The sequence below is a fragment of the Micromys minutus genome, assembly GCF_963924665.1.
Source record: "Micromys minutus genome assembly, chromosome: X".
NCBI classification, from domain to species: domain Eukaryota; kingdom Metazoa; phylum Chordata; class Mammalia; order Rodentia; family Muridae; genus Micromys; species Micromys minutus.
Genome location: NC_137970.1, coordinates 22,428,783 through 22,440,938, shown reverse-complemented (window position 1 = coordinate 22,440,938; position 12,156 = coordinate 22,428,783).

The following is a 12,156-nucleotide window of genomic DNA, read 5'->3' as shown; positions in this document are numbered from 1 at the left end:
ACACGTGTCCATTTGCCTCTCCCTTCACAGCCTGTTCCCAATTTCACGCCAACTTATACATACATAGAAACATCAAAACTCAAGACCCCAAAATGAGAGATGTGCACTTATCATTGTGCTGAGACCGGGTCACATTGCCTACTAATATGCTAAGTATGTCCCACAAATGATATAATTTCATTTGTCTTAACTACTGAGTAGAATTTCATATGGAGTCTATACTGTATTTCTTTATACCAGTAGTTCTCAACCTTCATGTTGCTACCCCTTTGGGGGTTGGTTGAAAGACACTTTCATGGGGTATCACCTAAGACTATGAGAAAACACAGATATCTGCATTATGATTCATAGCAGTAGCAACATTACAACTAAGAAGTAGCAACAAAAATAATTTTATGACTGCATCACCACAATATGAGGAACTGTATTGAAGGTTTGCAGCACTAGGAAGTTTGAGAACCATGGTGTTATACAATCATCTATTTGTGGATATGGAAACTGGTTCTTGTTTTTCCTTTAGTTTTTGGTGCTGTTATTTTATTTTGTTGTTGTTGTTGTTTTGCATGTGTGAGTACTCTCATGTATGCACATATGTGCATGTGTGTACACATGAGCCACAATTCCCAAGCCTTCTTGTCTACCAATGCTGAACTTTCTCCAAGCTATGATATTATCAAAGAGGAGCACAGGGTGATTGTGCTGAGGGAACCCAACTCCTCAGCTGTTGTGAGGACCACGGTGATCAACATGCCCATAGAGGTTCACACATCTACAAGTTTCTCTATCACTTTCTACCTTTAACAGGGTCTTTCACTGAACCTGAGACTCATCAATTTGTCTAAATCTGATGGCCAGAAAATCTCCAGGATTCTCCTATCTGCACCTCCCCAGTGCAAAGATTATAAGCATGTACCAACATTGCCAGCTTTTTCCACACTGCTAGGGGTTCAAACTCAGATTCTCATGCCTTTATGGCAAGCAGTTTACCAACTGAGCCACCTCTCCAGCCCCTCCGTGAAGTTACTGTAAATATTGCAACAATGAGTAAGCATGAACATGCAACTATCTCCATGGTGGAATATACAGTCTTTAGAGTATGTGGCCAGGGATGGTACCACAATTTGTCACTTTGTTCATGAAGTCCTGAACTGTGAACTTCCCCATAGCAAGCTTTCAGTTATAAAATCCAAAGTAAATAAATGATTATATTTCTTGTTATAATATGGAGTCTCCAATGACAAAAGAAAAGACAAGACAAAATTTATCACATAAGGCAGGAGAGGTATCTCAGACCTTAAAGACATGAACTTAAGCCAAAGAACCCATGTATAATCCAGATGATGTGCTTGTAACCTGATGCTATTGGTTTATACAGGGCTAGGGATCTGACCTAATGTTCAGATTCTGTAAACTCCACCGCTCAGTTACTAGCAATAGCTAGGTATGCTGCACCCCAGTTACCTGACACTAGGCTGCTTGCCCCCTCCTCTCTCTCTCTCTCTCTCTCTCTCTCTCTCTCTCTCTCTCTCTCTCTCTCTCTCTCTCTCTTTCTCCTTCTCTCTCTTACTCTCTCCTGTTCTCTTGTATTCTTGCTCTCTTGTTCTCCAGCCTTGCCCCACCTCACCCCCATTCATTTCGCCCCCCCTTCACATGCTCAAGGCTGGCCTGTACTTCTCTACTCCTCTCCTCCCTCCCTCCCTTCCTCCCTCCCTCCCTCTCCCCCCCCTTTTCTGCCTCTATTACTTTCTTAACTATTCCCATAACCTGAATAAATTCTATTCTGTACTATACCATCATATATAGGCTGGTCCCTCAGGGGGAAGAGATTCGCAACATGGGTCCCCCAGAGAGAATTCCCTTGCCTCTGCCCTTGCTTCACCTCCATGGGCCATGTTGCCCCTCCACCCACCCCCAACTCTCTCCATCTTTTTCATTTCACCTAGAGCTTGAGAAACACTAGATAATGACTCAACTGAGCTACATCCCCAGTCCCACTGATGATTATTTGTCCTTGAACTTCCACCAAAAAGAGTAATTACTTTTCTCTAACAGAGAAAGTAATGAAAGTACATTTCAGAAAAAGCAGGAGCCATAGTCTACAGGCTCCCTGGCTCTATGGCCAATGGTCAAAAAACTGGAAATCATCTATCTTCAGCTGAAAGGCCAATAATGGGGTCTTATGTCCCTCGGGGTAGTTTACCATACCACTTGGGTTTTAATCTAATAATTATTGGCAGTGTCTAGCTCCCAAAATTTTCCTAAGGCTTTGACCCTTTAGTAAAGTTCCTCAGGTTGGGATGAGCCACAACCATAAAATTGTTTTCACTGATACTTCATAACTGTAATGTTGCGACTATTATGAATCATAACGTAAATGTTTTTTTTTTTTTTTTTTTTTTTTTTTTTGAAACAGAGGTTTGCCAAAGGAATCATGACACACAGGTTGAAAACCCCTGCTTTGGAACATCCTTGCAAGATGTTCTTGTCCCTAGCACACCTGAATCCCTCTGTTTTTTTTTTTTTTTTCTTTTCTTTTTTTTTTGTCTTACTACTTACATTATTCTTCATGGGTGTATTTGCGCTCCATAGATTTTGTTTTGTTCTCAAAGCATGTTGTTTTCATTGTGTAGTGCTAATGTCAATTGAGTTACAAAAGTCCTTTTTATAATCAAGATACAATTCTTTTGTTGAGTACATGCTTTGCAAATATTGTCTTCCAATTGCTTTTTCATTTGTACAAGTATCTTTTGAAGTGCCACTATGGAAATGATCAAAACTTATGATATCTGTTTTTCCTCTTCAATAATTTTTAATAGCAAAAACCAAAACAAAACCTGATATGGAGAAAACTACCAAAGCCAAGTCCACAAGAGTTTCTGTTATGTTTTCTTCTTTCTTCCCTCTCTTCTTCCTCTACCTTCTTCTATTTGGTGTGTGTGTGTGTGTGTGTGTGTGTAGGGGGGGTGTGGTGTGGTCCGATAGAGAAGTAGATGGGAACTTCCTATGCAGACCTAACTGGTATGAACTTGTATAAACCAAAACAGTCTTCAACCAAGTTTTTTTTCAGTTTAGGGGTGAGTGTATGTGTGTGTGTGTGTGTATGTGTGTGTGTGTGTGTGTGTGTGTGTGTGTGTTTGGTGCATGGTTGGTACATTTGGTACATGCATTCATGGAGAACCATTATCTCCAATATGGTTATCCAGTTGTTTCAGCCTCATTTTCAAAGAGATTGTCTTTTCTCACATTGAATTTCCCTGGCCATCTTTGCATGTCAAAACTTAATCTTGTATGTGTGAGTTTATGTTGGCACTTTATTTCATTCTATTAACCCAACACTCCTACTTTTCTACAAGTTACCCTGTTTCTAAGAAAAATAGGGTCTTTTCTTTGGATTCTTGATATTGTTAAAAAAAAAAAAAACATAAGATTGAAGTCATTTTGTTAACATTTAAAGAAAAAAAGCACTGAGAAAACAAGCTGCCAGGAGGAGGGGCATGAAGAGGAAGCAGAATGTGCGTGTATGTGTATGAGGGGGTGATGGGAGTCAGGCTAGTCACATGTTTTTCTTTTGTTTAGTTTTGTTTTGGTTAAAACAGGACTTCTTTATGTAGCTCTAGCTGTCATGGAACTTACTATGTAGACCACGCTAGCCATGAACTTACAGAGAACTACATGCTTCCAACTCTGACTCCTGAGTGCTGGGATTGAAGGCATATTCCAACATGCAGAACATGATACTTGTGAGTTTGGCAAGCATCCATGTAGCATAAATGAGGTGGTTTCAGAGAAAGAGTGAAAAGGGGTCCAGTGTACCAAAGAAAGCATACATAGACTCTTACTTGCAACCAAGAAACAAAATGAAAAGAGTAAAATGAAAATGATATACCTTTCTGAGACTCAATAAGCAAGGCTGACTTCACAAAGTCACCTCATGGTACCTCCATAGCACCTTCACACGGAGCTGGGATTCTGGGAAAGAGAAGTACACTATCCCATTAAGGGGATAATTATTCCTTTCATCTTCTTAGCATGGTGCTAGGTCAAACTGCTTTCCTGAGGAGTGGTCCTGTAGCCAGCCTAAGTGACTGGTCTAACTGATGAATGCTTAAAATTTGTGTAGCTTGGAATGTTAGGTCTCTACCCGGGTCAAAGACAACAGCTTTCCCTCAATGGGTCCCAATAGCACCCATATGAAGGCTACCGTAATAATGCAATATCTTAGTAACTACAGTCTAGAAATCCATTTTGTTCTCTTAAAATTGTTTTGACTCTTACACACCCTTCATAGTTCCATATGAAATTTACAATGATCTTCTGTAAAATAGCCTGATAGATTATAACTGGGATTGTGCTGAGTCTGTAACTAGTTAAAGGTAATTGACATCTGAACAATAGACTCCTCTGAAACCTGGGTATAGTATATCTGCTTGAGTGTGCAGGTCTTCAGTTTGCCTCCATAATATTTCATAGGGTTCAATGTAAAGATGTGGTACACTTTTCTTAAATTGATTCTCAGTGTTTCATATTTCATTATGATACTGTCACACGTAGTTCTTTTAATTTGATTTCTAACTGTTCATCACTATAGTAACACTGTGTTATTTAGAGACACTCGTTTGTCTTCTACAGAAGTCATCCAGTCAAGTTGAAATGAAATCTACATGGCTTTATTTTATTTCAATCCATTTCCTGACTTGCCTTGATACAAGGGTCAGAACTAACAAGAGATGGAGACCCAGAAGCCTTACAGAAACGCTGCTACAGAATTAGCATATAAATCCACAGCACCCTGTCCCCACTCCATTCTCTGCCATGTAACACATAAAGAAAACACATTCCAAAAAGCTTTCCTTCCAAACTTTTGGCTTCCTCATTTTAAATGTAGCTTTCTCTAAAAAGCTGCTCCTGTTTCTGCTATGGTACATATATCTGTCTACTTCTTTGTTTGGGAGCACAAGAACCTATCCATTTTGGTGGGTATCCACTGAACCCTAATATTTGCCAATATCAAGACCCCCCATGGCTAAGTACAAGTCACAAAAGCCTAAGTCCATCACCTTAAAGGAGAAGCATTCTTTTTATATTTTTACTGATTTTATTGGATATATTTTATTTACATTTCAAATGTTATCCCCTTTCCAGGATTTCCCTCCATATCGAGTATTCCATCACCCCTCCGCCTGCTTCTTTGAGGGTGTTCATCCACACACCTACCCCTCCCACCTCCCCATCCTGACATTCCCCTACACTGCAGCTTCAAGCCTTGGCAGGACCAAGGGCTCGGGAGAAGCATTCTTAAATAATCCAGAGAGTTGACAGGCTGAATTTGAAGGAAAAATTTTTAAAGTATGTAGCCCTGGGGCTGTTTAAAGGATATACCTACATCACAGATGCTGTTTCAGGAAATTTTAATGGTTGCTATTTTTGAGGAATCATCAAACTGCTCACTGCTAAGGCTACACAGTTCTCCACAGCCTCACCAAACCATATGGTTTTGCTTTTGTGTGTGTAGATACTTTGGCATTTTATTCAGTTCAGTCATCACATATTTACTAAGGATCTGAATAAAGTATATCTGTATTGGTATATCTCACAAGATTTGGACTTAACAGACCCAGACTATTGCCCTTTTCGAGTGGCTAAAATATGGCATTGACTCAAATAAATGAGTGAACTTTGACATCATCCACAGAATAAATTATCCTACAAGAAACTATCTTATGGGAAGCAGCATTCTTGCATTCTCAAAACTCATGGAATGTGAACAATGGTTGTGTTATCTACCTACTGTCATCTAGTTTTCAATGTCCTTTGATTTCACTCTAAAAAGGTAAGGAAAATACCATATAGCTTGCTGAGAATAAAACGAATTTTTTTGACTCTGAACTTACAGTTAGAATTAATGGACATAGGATAAGATGTTATTCCTCTTATCCTTCTGGAAGAGAGAAAAGGACATGCCACTAAAAATATAAAATTGATTACAGTCTTCTGAAATTGAACTAAATCTGTTCTCTGTAAATGCTTCAGAATTTTTTGTTCAAGGTTCAGATAAGTTAGCTGTTAAATAAATTAGTTTTGAACATATAAGTGGTATTCAATAACCTGTCTACCCCAAAAAGATTTAAGTTGCATTGTACCTGCAATGAAAAATGAGGAAAGTATTAGTAAAGCTCATTGCTTAAAATTCATATACCAATTCTCACTTTTCTATGCATCTATAATCAGATGCAAGTTGTTGCTCAGAAGTGCCTTGTGGATTTTAAGGGAGTACAATTTCAATAAAACCCAAATGGCATAATTTGTGTCTTCATCAATCTGCCCTCCATGTGGTTCACTTGGTATTTACTGGAAACCAAAAGTACACCAGGCAATGTGATTGACAGTAGGGCTAGGGAAGTGAATGATGCCCATTCAAGGTTCATAAGTTTAGCATCCCCCCACAACCACCATATGCTGCACATATCTGATTGTAGCTTGGTTTCCCTGACATTTGCCTCCCTGACTGATCTCTGTGAATTGATATATCTGGACACTGAGGTCAATTAGCATAGAGAAGGAACACAAATGGAAACTCGACATACTGTGGTGGATATGCAACAGCATGTACAGAAGGATCCTCTGTACAAATGTCTCTATCTGATGAACACAAACTCCATTGAATCTTTGATCTTTCCCTGCTTCTGACCCACTCTCACCCCCTATAAATACCTTTCATCCTTAATAAACGTTATTTTTCTATCTATTTACATGCTTCTGTCGAAATCTTGCCCAGAGATGCAATAACCTGAAAGTCTCAGTGGGTACCCACTAAACTCCAGTATCTATAGAAATACTTTCTTATCCTCCAACACATCTACTGCTTGCTCCTTTTTGCTTTTGTAAATGGTTACACGTAGCCTAGGCATGTCTTTAATTTGCTGCATATACTGGATGACCTCCATCTTATTATGCCCCTGCCTATATTCAGAGGAGGATGTGGGATCCCCTGGGACTGGAGTTACCATTTGTGGTGGGCCGCCATGTGCAGTCTGGAACCTGAGCACTCTGCCGAAGTTCTTAACCATTGAGCAATTTTTCTAGTCCCCACTATTTGGGTCTTGATGGAACTCTACTTGGGACTTTGACATTTAGAAATGATTCACTTTGTCTGCACTCCACCCTCTAAGTCAGTCTCAACTCATCCTTCCTCCTCTTAATTGTGGAATTCATCCATACTACAAGACCCACTGCTCTCAAGAGTAATTGGGATTTAAAAAAAAACAACAACAACAAACTAAGTGTAAGACTATTGCATTATTTTAGTATTTCTTGTTTTATCATGAGATAGGGCTTTATAATATAGCCTAGATCAGACTCAATCTCTCAATCCTCCTGCCTCAGTCTATAGTACTGAGGTACCATTATGTCCTTTCTATTACATTGAAATTTTCAAGTAATGCTTTTTTTAGTATTTCTCACACAATGAAGAGAATAGGCCATGTTGAGTGGTTAGAAATTAGCAGCTAAAAGATCATTGATGTACTCCTCTCTCACAAGCAGATTCAGACCCCCATGCCCCGTGTCCTTGAGAACATACTCCTTGTAAGGAAGGAGGAAAATATCACAACTATCTCTCCTTACAACTATAAATACCAAGTAAAAAGGCAGAAATGATCACAATTACTGTCCTTACATTCTAAAACAATAGGGATGGAGACATAGCTTAGTTGATAGAGTATTTACCTTGCATGAAGAAAGCCTTAAGAACATGAAATGACCCCAGATGTGTCTGCATGAGAGGTAGATACAGGAAGACCAGCAGCTCAAGGCTATTCTTGGCAAGCTCCAAGCCAGCCTGGCACAAGGGACATTTGGGTAGCAGGATTTGGGGGTGGGATGGGGATGTCAATTTCTACCTCCTAATACATGGATATTTTTATAGAATTATTTTCATTTTTCTAAACATTCTGCTTTTTATTTTGTCCCTTGTGTTCTGAGAGAGAGAGAGAGAGAGAAAGAGAGAGAGAGAGAGAGAGAGAGAGAGAGAGAGAGAGAGAGAGAGAGAATGTGTGTGTGTGTGTAGGGGTGTGTGTGTGTGTGTGTGTGTGTGTGTGTGTGTGTGTGTAAATTTTTGTTCTTGTGTGTGAGTCCAGGAGTGCAGATACATGAGTGCCACAGAATACATATAGAGGTCAGAGGACAACTGACTTAGTTATTGTTCTAGTACTAGGAAAGGGCACTATGCCCAAGGTGACTGTTCTAAGAAAAACCATTTAATTGGAGACTTGTCTAGACTATTAAAGGGCTAGTCCATGATAATCAAAGCAAGAAGCAGACAGACATGGTGCTGGCACACTAGCTGAGAGCATTATATATTGATCCACAGGCAATAAGCAGAAATTGGTCTGGTGTGAGTTTTTAAAACCTCAAAGGCTACCTCCACCAACACACTTCTTCCAAGAAGGCCATACCCCCTATTTCTTTCCAAACAGTTCTACTAGCAATGGTCTAAGCATTCAAGCACATGAACCTATGTAGCCCATTCTCACTCAAACCACCACAACATCCATGGGTATCTAGCCACACCTTGCATGTTGTTTGAAAGAGTCTCTCGTTTGCTGCTTCTGAAACCAGGCTACCTAGCTCACAAAGGTTTCAGAGACATTTTCTGTCACTGCCTTTCACCTTGTGGAGGACAGACTTACAAATACATGCAACTGGTCTCAGTTTTTACATGAGATATAGAAAGTTGAAGTCTAGGCCTCATACTTGCACAGCAAGAGATTTGCCCACTGCGCCATCTCTTCAGATCTTTAACTTATCTCTGGATATTAGGAAGGTTATAAGGATTTGAACTGAGTTATTTTACTTGTACAGAAAGCACCTTACCTAACCCACTGAGCCACCATTTTAGCCCATTAATTTAAAAAAAAATATTCTTTTAGCTGATCTTTTTTCTCTTTACTTAAGAGTTAATCCAAATGGAGATATGGCTCAGTGACTGCTCTTCCAGAGGACCAAGATTCAATTTCATTGTCATGCCAGTTCTGGGAATATGATGCTGTATTCTAGCCTTCATGAATGCTGTGTGCACATGGTACACATACGTAAGAAGATAACACACACACACACACACACACACACAGAGAGAGAGAGAGAGAGAGAGAGAGAGAGAGAGAGAGAGAGAGAGAGAGAGAGAGAGAGGAGAAGAAAAAGAATACAACCATCTGAAAAGCTGTTTCTTTTAAAGATTTTAAGAAAAAAAAAAAAACATGAAGCCTATTTAAAAATGTAAGTTGGAACAATGGTCCCTCAGTACACTGCCCTTTCTTACCCCTAGAATGTTTTCTCTACAGCAGTCTTTTGGACCACTGTCCATCCTCATGCCTCAAGTGTGTGCCCTGTACAATCATCTTTCTGGGTATTGTTCATTAGATCCCCATGGAAGTGTTTTCCCGTGCAGTGGTTCCAGTGCCCATTCTTACCCCTTTGCTCTAGAATAAACTCAGCCCTATGCCTGCATACCTGTGTGACTCATCTGAGACCATGCAGGCAGGATGCAGTTGTGGGTGCTTCAAAAATTTATTTAGGGAAACCCAGAGCAAGATCTCAGTACCAGGAATTACACTTAATAAGGAAGAACTTAGGTAGAATCCTTCCTTTTATTTTTATTTATTTATTTATTTATTTATTTATTTATTTATTTATTTATTTTGTTATTGCTAAATTGGGAAACCCTCCTAAGACCAGGCAAAACACATTCCTAAGAAACTGGCTCCAGGGGATTAATACATCTACAAAATGAATCTGAATAGAATTCCCTTGAGCCTGGACTTCAGTTGCATTTCCTGGGTGTAAGCCTGAGAAAAAAAGACTAGAGTGCAAAAGGGATATTTATAAGCTGCAATGAGAGGAGGAAGAGAAGGGAGCCAACAGGCTGCAGAAACAAACAAGTTATTGCTGTGGGTGGGTGAGAAGCAGCTAGAAAAGTGTGTCTCCCAAGGGACAGCTGTGTATCTTCTTTAAACTCACGATGTGGCATTATTTAAGGATTGCTCTCAGGGATTTATACTCTTCTGCATTTCCAGCCAAGCATGGCTTGGAAACAGTTGAAGGCCCTGGCCCACTCACACATCCTTGCTGTGAGCCAGAAGAGACCGTGAGCGCCAGGATGACAGGAGAAGGTACTGCCATGACAGCATCAGCAACCAAGAAATCACTAGAGCAGGACCCTTGTATAAACTGATATCATCTGGAAGTCACAAAGCAGTCTACAAATATGGCAAGGGAGACCAGAGAGCAACTTCTAAGATGCAGGCCTAGAGAGTGGTCTCAGCAACTAAGAGCACTAGCTGCTTTTCCTAGGGATATAGGTTTCATTCCCATCATTCACATTATGCACACAACTCTCTGAGAGTCCATTACAGGGGATCCAGTGCTTTTTTTAGGCCTCTGTGGACATTCAGACAAAACACCTACACACATAAAATAAAAATAGATATATCTTAACAAAGGAAGACCTAAAAGATACTTTGATCCAATTCCCTTATATCATACATCAGAATCTTTATGGATCAAGAGAATTTCTGTTCTAATGACAAATATCCACCTATCATATATCAAATATTCTCTTTTTACTACTTTCAGGACACCGGGGAAAAACGATAGTTAATCTTAGTTGAAAATTTGATTCCATATGACATCAACTACCGGGTAGGTCTGCCAGGGTCCGTCCCAGAAGTACTAACAAGGGGTAAAGAATGGATAATATAGAGATGAGATTTATAGATGAGCTTTGTTTATACAAAATAATTTTTAAATAGGTATGGTTTATTTTTTCAATAATTTTTTAATTATTTTGGTGGGTGGTGGGTTAGAAGGGAGGTTAAAATATTTTAGAACTATTATTAAAAATAGGGTTCTGTCAGTAGGCCAGATGTAAGGATCTTCAGAGGAGAAACTATTTTTGCCTGCCTTCTTTCTCTTCCTGCTGACAAATACATCCACTCTATTGCTGCTACTGCTACCATCCTTTACTAACAAAAGAACCCAGCTTCTTTGAGCTTCCAAAATGAACTGAAGGCTTACAGCATCCCATGAATATTTAGGCCTCTATCACCAGATTGGGAGTGCTGAAGTACCCAACCCTGTAGAGTGAGCAACTACCATAGTCACAGTTCCTCTAGGGTTACATATAGCCAGTGATGCACTCCATATCCCAAATCATGTAAGTCACTTTAATAAATCCCCTTTATAATATATTTTTATTCCATAATTTCTGTTTCTCTGGAGCACCCTGTCTGAATATTTACATTTCACAGGTTCCTGGTATTTGTACTGTTCTACATTTTTCAAGGTGACAACCCTATACATTTGATTGTGAGTAGGTTAATGAACTAACAATATGTTAAGCTGGCACTATGTATGTCTACATGAACCTTTTTGATTGTGGGTAGAAAACCTAACCTCCTGCCTGCATCTAGGATATTCAGAGCATGTTTTTTTCCTAGAAATCCAGACTTTAGCATTCAGAGGTTATTTTATTACAATGCCATATCAATTTCATTCTCAGTCTCTCTGTGTCTCTGTCTCTGTCTGCCTCTTTCTCTGTGCCTGACTGTCTCTCTACGTCTCTGTCTCTCTATGTCTCTGTCTCCATCTCTCTGTCTCTGTCGTGCTCTCTCTTTCTCCTTCGCCCTCCCCTTCTCCCTTCCTCCTTCTTATGGATCTAGATGTGAGCACTCAGCTCTTCACATAGCCTGGCCTTTGTTCCACCATCTTGTATGCAGTCTGACCTCAGAAACCATAAACCCAGTTAAACACATTATTTTTAAAGTTGCTTTGTCATGGTGTTTTATCACAGCAATAGAGTAGTAAGACAACAAAGTCCCTGACTTAGAACTTAGTATTTATCCCCCATAAAATGTACTGTATTCTACCTCTTTTCCTGCAGTCCCTTGCAGACATGACTTGATGGGAATAATCATACAAGGTCAGACAGTAGTAGCATTGAAGGAAAGGTCAAGTACAGAAAAAAATAAGCAATACAAATTTCATAAACTGATTTTTTTTGCAAATATAACCATCTTTGAAACATATCCATGGGAATTTTATTTACCTTAACATTTTTAACAGAAAACCAAAATAAGAAAACTAATCAACACTGTATTATTG